This window comes from Bos indicus, chromosome 9, assembly GCF_029378745.1.
Source record: "Bos indicus isolate NIAB-ARS_2022 breed Sahiwal x Tharparkar chromosome 9, NIAB-ARS_B.indTharparkar_mat_pri_1.0, whole genome shotgun sequence".
Lineage (NCBI taxonomy): Eukaryota > Metazoa > Chordata > Mammalia > Artiodactyla > Bovidae > Bos > Bos indicus.
The window spans coordinates 74,427,444-74,433,958 of NC_091768.1; positions in this window are offsets into that span (position 1 = coordinate 74,427,444).

A 6,515-nucleotide genomic window follows, 5' to 3' on the forward strand; every position below is an offset into this window, starting at 1 on the left:
GTGACCCGTTGTGATATCATTCAGCTTGATCAACCATTCATTCATCAGACTTGGCAGTTGTCTATTCCAGAAATCAGATTCATCCTCAGAGGAGAAATAGATACTCTTGCTGGAAGTGGTTTTCCAAAGACTCTGAAGCAATTCTTAGGCAGGCTCTTCTGTGGTACATCATGGGACACAGAGCTAGCAGAAAGTGGGAGGGAATCTGGGTGAGGCAGGGACCTGCTCACCGAGGTCCACACATGGTCAGAGGTGTCAACCAAATGCCCAAGACTGGTGGTTCTGTGAGGGCCAAAGACCTTGCCATCCCGTGGTTGGTTCAGGCAGTCAGCAGTTTCAGCCTGATCTATCAGTCAAGAAAGCCTCTCCTGAGAAAGATCTTGCCCTTCTAACATGGGCCACAAAGACTGAGGGCAGCTGCCCCTGGCCTCAGCAGCCCTAGTTTAAACCCCAGCTCGTAATTCTAACTACTTGAATTCAAGCAATTAACTTGCATTATTTTTTATACTTTTGGATAAAGTCTGTTATTGAATAACGGATGCTGTTTTAACTAAATAAATTTATAGCAAGTCATTTTCTATCACATTTGTTGAAGAAAAGCATGGAGTCTAATAGTTACACGCATAGGCTTGGAGATCAGACAAGCTTGGGTTCGAGTCCAGCTTTTTCAGTTGGTAGCAGTTCTTTGAGCTCCATTTTTGTCTGTAAAATGAGGATAAAAATATCTCTCTCGAAGGGCTGTCATTAAAAGAGATAACCTGTATCCTAAACATCCTTCTTAATACATTGAAGTGCTCACTAATTGCTGCTGTGACTGCAGTTTGGATGTAGGAGGAAATGAAACAAACAAGACCCAGCTTCTACCTTCAGTTTGTTCAAAAGTGCCCAATGGGACTTCCCTGCGGTCCAGAAGTTAAGAATCCACCTGCCGATGCAGGGTACATAGGTTCAATCCCTCGTCTAGGGAGATTCCACATGCCACAGGGCAACTGAGCCTGTACACCCAGAGCCTGTGCTCTGCAACAAGAGGAGCCATCACATTGAGAAGCATGTGTGTACTGCAACGAAGAGTAGCCCTCACTCATAGCAACTAGAGAGAGTCTGGGCACAGCAGCAAAGACCCAGTGAAGTCAAATACACAAATAATTTTTCAAAAGTGCCCAGTGGAGTTGGGGTGAAATAGACCCGGAAGCAATTAGAAATGCAACAAATACAACAGCAAAGAGGAAAGCCTAGTTGGTGGGAAGTGGTCATGTCTGCTGGAGAGTTTAGGGGAGAGGGAGAATCAGATAAGGCTTCCGAGAAAAATGTTCCCTAAACTGGGTCTTAAAGGATGAGTGGGAATCCCCATGTGGCAGAAACAGCAAATGCCATAGCACAGAGTTATGCTAACTTGGCACTTTGGAGACCAGATGTTACCTGTTGTCTTTGGAGGTCAGATGAGACAGCAGTGGTATCCACTGGGAGGGGCTGGTTGGTCAGGAAAGAACTCAGACTCTGGAACCCAGAGTTTGAACTCGAGCAGTTTACTAGTAGCATGAATGTGGGTAAAGCACCTAACTACTCTGCTCCTTAGTTTCCTCATCTGTAAAAAAGGAATATGACTTAACAGGTTAATACTTGTAAAATGTCTAGTTCAGAGACCAGAACAAACTAAGTTGTTGAGTTTAGCTATCGTGATTGATTATCATCATCTCTGACCACAGGCAGCAGGACCTTGGAGGACAGAAGCTATGGTCTAGTTCTCAGGGAAGAAGGGTTAGTGTGAGCAGACCCAGCACAGGCTCCCTGGCTACCAGCTGCTTAAGGCAAGGCTGAAAGCCTGACCGTGAAGCAGGGAACTCAAGGTCCTTCGTGGGGAGGACCAAACAGAGACCTAGTCAAAGGCTGAAACCACATGGGACAGAGTGCCGTCCTACTCAGGGGACCCTCAGGTGCCACATCATACTTCCATGCCCCAGCAGATGGACCTGAAATCGCTGATACTCCTCTCCAGATTAGCCTCTGACAAGGCTTCTCTCAACTGCAGGATGACACTGGGCCAATACAAAAGCAGGGGGTGGGGGGGTGGGGGTAGAAGGGGAGGGCAATCATTTGAACAATTACAATGTCTTTGGAAACATTTTCAAGTGTAAATTATGGTATGAAGTGAAAATGTTAGTCACTCGGTTGGAGTGTAGCCCTCTAGGCACCTCTGTGCATGGAATTCTTCAGGCAAGAATTCTGGAGTGGGTTGTCATGCCCTTCTCCAGGCTATCTTCCCAACCCAGGGGAAAAAAAATTCCACCACTTTTTTTTTGGTGCCATCATGTGGGATTTAAGTTCCCTAACAAGGTATGGAACCCATGCCTCCTGCACTGGAACCTCAGAGTCTTAACCACTGGACAGCCAGGGAAGTCCAAAATTCCACCACTTTAATGTACCAATCTTTACTGGAATAAAAACAAAAACTATAATCCTATCATTCATAATTAGCCTTATGCTTCTCTCTAGTAGTCAAATAATTGCTGAACTTACACTGAAGAACTTATAAGAATCTCACTGAAATCTTAAAGTTTAGCAATACTGGCTTCTGCTCTTATCCTTGAATTATATAGAAAATTTATTTTGTTGGGAAAAGAGCTGAATTACAAAAAGATACAAGCATCCAATGTTCATAGCAGCATTATTTATAAGTGTTTAAGTGTTAGTTACTCCATTGTGTCTGACTCTTTACGACTCCATGGACTGTAGCCCACCAGGCTCCTCTGTCCATGGAATTCTCCAGGCAAGACTACTGGAGTGAGTTGTCATTCCGTTCTCCAAAAGATATTCCCAACTCATGGATCAAACCCCGGGTCTCTAGCATTGCAAGCAGATTCTTTACCATCTGAGCCACCAGGGAAGCACGCAGTCTAGACATGGAAGCAACCTAAATATATATCAATAGATGAATGGATAAAGAAAATGTGGTACATATATACAATGAAATATTACTCAGCCATTAAAAAGAATGAAATAATGCCACTTGCAGCAACATGGATGGGCCTAAAGATTATATTGAGTGAAGTCAAAGAAAGACAAATATCATATGATGTCACTTATATGTGGAATCCTGAAAGAAAATACAAATGAAATTATTTACAAAATAGAAATAGACTCGCAGACATAGAAAACAAATGTATGGTTACCAAAAGGGAAAAGGAGAGGGGGAGGGATAAATGGGGTATTAGGGATTAACAGATACACACTACTGTATATTATATAGATAAACAAGAAGGATCTACTGTATAGCACAGGGAACTATATTCAACAGATTCTAATAACCTATAATGGAAAAGAAACTGAAAAAGAATCTGATTCAGTTATCAGTTGCTGTACACCTGAAACTTTGTAAATCAACTACAATTAAGAAAAAAAGTTGAATTAGTTTGATGATAAATCTCAGGTTGATAAAAGCTATGGTCATTTGTAATTCATGATTACGCTTTAAAGTAAGCTGTTTTTGCAAGTTATGAAAATCTGAGTCTACTTTGTGACTAAATATCTGACATTCAAGTGGTATAACTAGTTGGTAGCTTCCCAGATGGTTCTAGTGGTAAAGAACCCCCCTGCCAATGCAAGAGACACAAGAGACATGGGTTCGATCCCTGGGTCGGGAAAATCCCCTGGAGAAGGGCATGGCAACCCACTCCAGTATTCTTGCCTGGAGAAACCCATGGACAGAGGAACTTGGTGGGCTACAGTCCATAGGGTCGCAAAGAGTTGGACACAACTGAAGCGACGTAGCTCACACACAGGTGCTCTCTAATGCTATACTTCCCTCTTGTGGCAAATATAGAAAACTGCAGTCTGAACTTTGCCTTTCAAGTTTTTCTGCCAAGTTTTATACATCCTTGTAAACTGCCTTAAATACTTTCAGGAAAAAGGCAAAGTGTAAACAAATAAGTAAATAAATTTACAAGATGGACAATGTTTCCCAGGGGTTAAAAATATGTATTTTATAAAAGCATGTATATATGTGTGTGTGTGTGTGTGTGTGTGTGCAAACCCATCTGCCTGTGTTCAAATCCCGTTTGGCCACTTACCAGCAATGGAAATCTGGGGGAGTTCATTCTGCTCCCCACGTCTAGGTCCCCATCTGTGAAATGAGGAAAACAATAGTTCCTTGTCTTATTTTAAGGATTAGAGTCAATATTTGTTAAGCACTAACAACAGGAGCTGATATATCAATGCCATTCAAAATGAGAGCTATTTGCTCTCACCTGAATGGTAAATTACAGCCCACTCCCAAGTGCAGTGTAACAGAAATTCTTAGGGACCCACAGACCATTTCCCACCAGTGTCCAGTCCAAAACCACATCTCCTTGATAAGAATATTTGGCACAGAGTACAGAACAGAGTACAGAAAACCTGATGCGAAGAAGTGACCCATTTGAAAAGACCCTGGTGCTGGGAAAGATTGAAGGTGGGAGGAGAAGGGGTCGACAGAGGATGAGATGGTTGGATGATGGCATCACCGACTCAATGGACATGAGTTTGAGTAAACTCCAGGAGTTGGTGATGGAGAGGGAGGTCTGGTGTGCTGCAGTCCATGGGGTCATAAAGAGTTGGACACTTCTGTGTGACTGAACTGAACAGAAACTGAAATGGCAACCAAATTGAGCTGTGAAAGTAAAAGTCACTCAGTCGTGTCCAACTCTTTGCACCCCCATGGACTATATAGTCCATGGAATTCACCAGGCATGAATACTGGAGTGGGTGGCTGTTCCCTTCTTCAGGGGATCTTCCCAACCAAGGGATTGAACCCAGGTCTCCCACATTGCAGGCGTATTCTTTACCAGCTGAGCCACAAGGGAAATCCAAGAATACTAGAGTGGATAGCCTAGTCCCTCTCCAGGGGATCCTCCCAAACCAGGAATTGAACTGGGGTCTTCTGCACTGCAGGTGGATTCTTTACCAACTGAGCTATCAGGGAAGTCCAATTGAGTTAGGATTAACCAAACTGATCTATGATTATGTCTCTTTTTACCTGAGCCAAGTAAGTCAGAGGATGTTAATATCGTACATCAGACCCCAGGGCATGTCCCGCTTCATTTTACAGTCAAGGAGCTTGGGGCCCAAGAGGTAATAACTCAGTTCTCCCAGCACATTTCCAGCACTTCCATTAGTTCCCAAAGCCACACAATGAGATGACTTTAATGTTTCTGAGTCCTTGAAAACTATTTATTTTCATGAAAAGAAAAGGGCAAAGCTGTGAAAGACCAACCAAAGGTTACCCACACAGAAACCAAGGGGAGCAGCATAGGTTCGAGGGGGATATTTGGAGACAGAAAAGCATTCTCAACACCAATTTTTAAAATGCAAACATTTTCAAGAAAATAAGTAGAAGGAAGAAAGGGTAATGGGTACTGGGAATTCTGGACAGTCAATACTACTCAAGGCTAATGGCAGTGGAAGGCAGGCTGGACCCTGCAACATTTTTGGAGCCCATGTCTTCTGTGGAGGACTAGTCTGCTAATGGACTGTGATGCACCACTATGACAAACCTCTGTGGCAATGCCCTTGGTTGAAGAAGGAAGCTTTGCTCAAGATCATGCCGCACTCATCAATGTAGGGTCAGTGTGAAGACACAAAGACCTGGCACCCTCAGAGCAGTGGCAGACTGCATGCATATGTGCTAAGTCGCTTCAGTCGTGTCTGATTCTTTGTGACCCTATGGACTGTAGCCCACCAGGCTGCTCTGTCCATGGGATTCTCCAGGCAAGAATACTGGAATGGGTAGCCATGCCCTCCTCCAGGGGATCTTCCCAACACAATCTGGGGATTGAACCCACGTCTCTTGTGTCTCCTGCACTGGCAGACAGGTTCTTTACCGCTAGCACCACCGAGGGAGGCTACTCCATAGGGCTACTCCAGCTTCAGAGCTCCTTCTAGAGGGCTCTGAGGCCCTTGCTGAGGCTACATTTCAGCCCAGCTTCTCCCTCACCCACTCCTGTTTCCTTCCCTAGTGGGAGTATGATCCTGAGAACACAGTCAGATAGATTTCCTCACATTAATCCCTATCTCACAGTCTGCCTCCCAAATGACCCAACCTGCAATAGCCCTTTTTTTGGTTTTGTTTTAGATTTATTATTATTATTATGAATTTACTTTTTGTATATTTCAGCTTCACCATGCAGCCTGTGTTATCTTAGTCCCCTGACCAGGCCTTGAACTGGAGCCTCCTGCAATGAAAGAGCGAATTCTTAACCACTGGACCACCAGGGAAGTCCCAATAGCCCTTTTTTGTTTAATATTTATTTGACTGCATTAGGTCTTAGCTGTGGCACAAGAGATGGATCTTTGTTGCAATGCAGGAGCTTTTGTTGCAGTGCAGGGACTCTCTAGTTGTATCACATGAGCTCTAGAGCTCTCAAGCCCAGTAGCTGCAGTGTGTGGGCTTAGTTGCCCCTCAGCATGTGGGATCTTAGTTCCCTGACCAGGGATCAAACCCACGTCTCCTGCACTGCAAAGCAGATTCTTAACCACTGGAC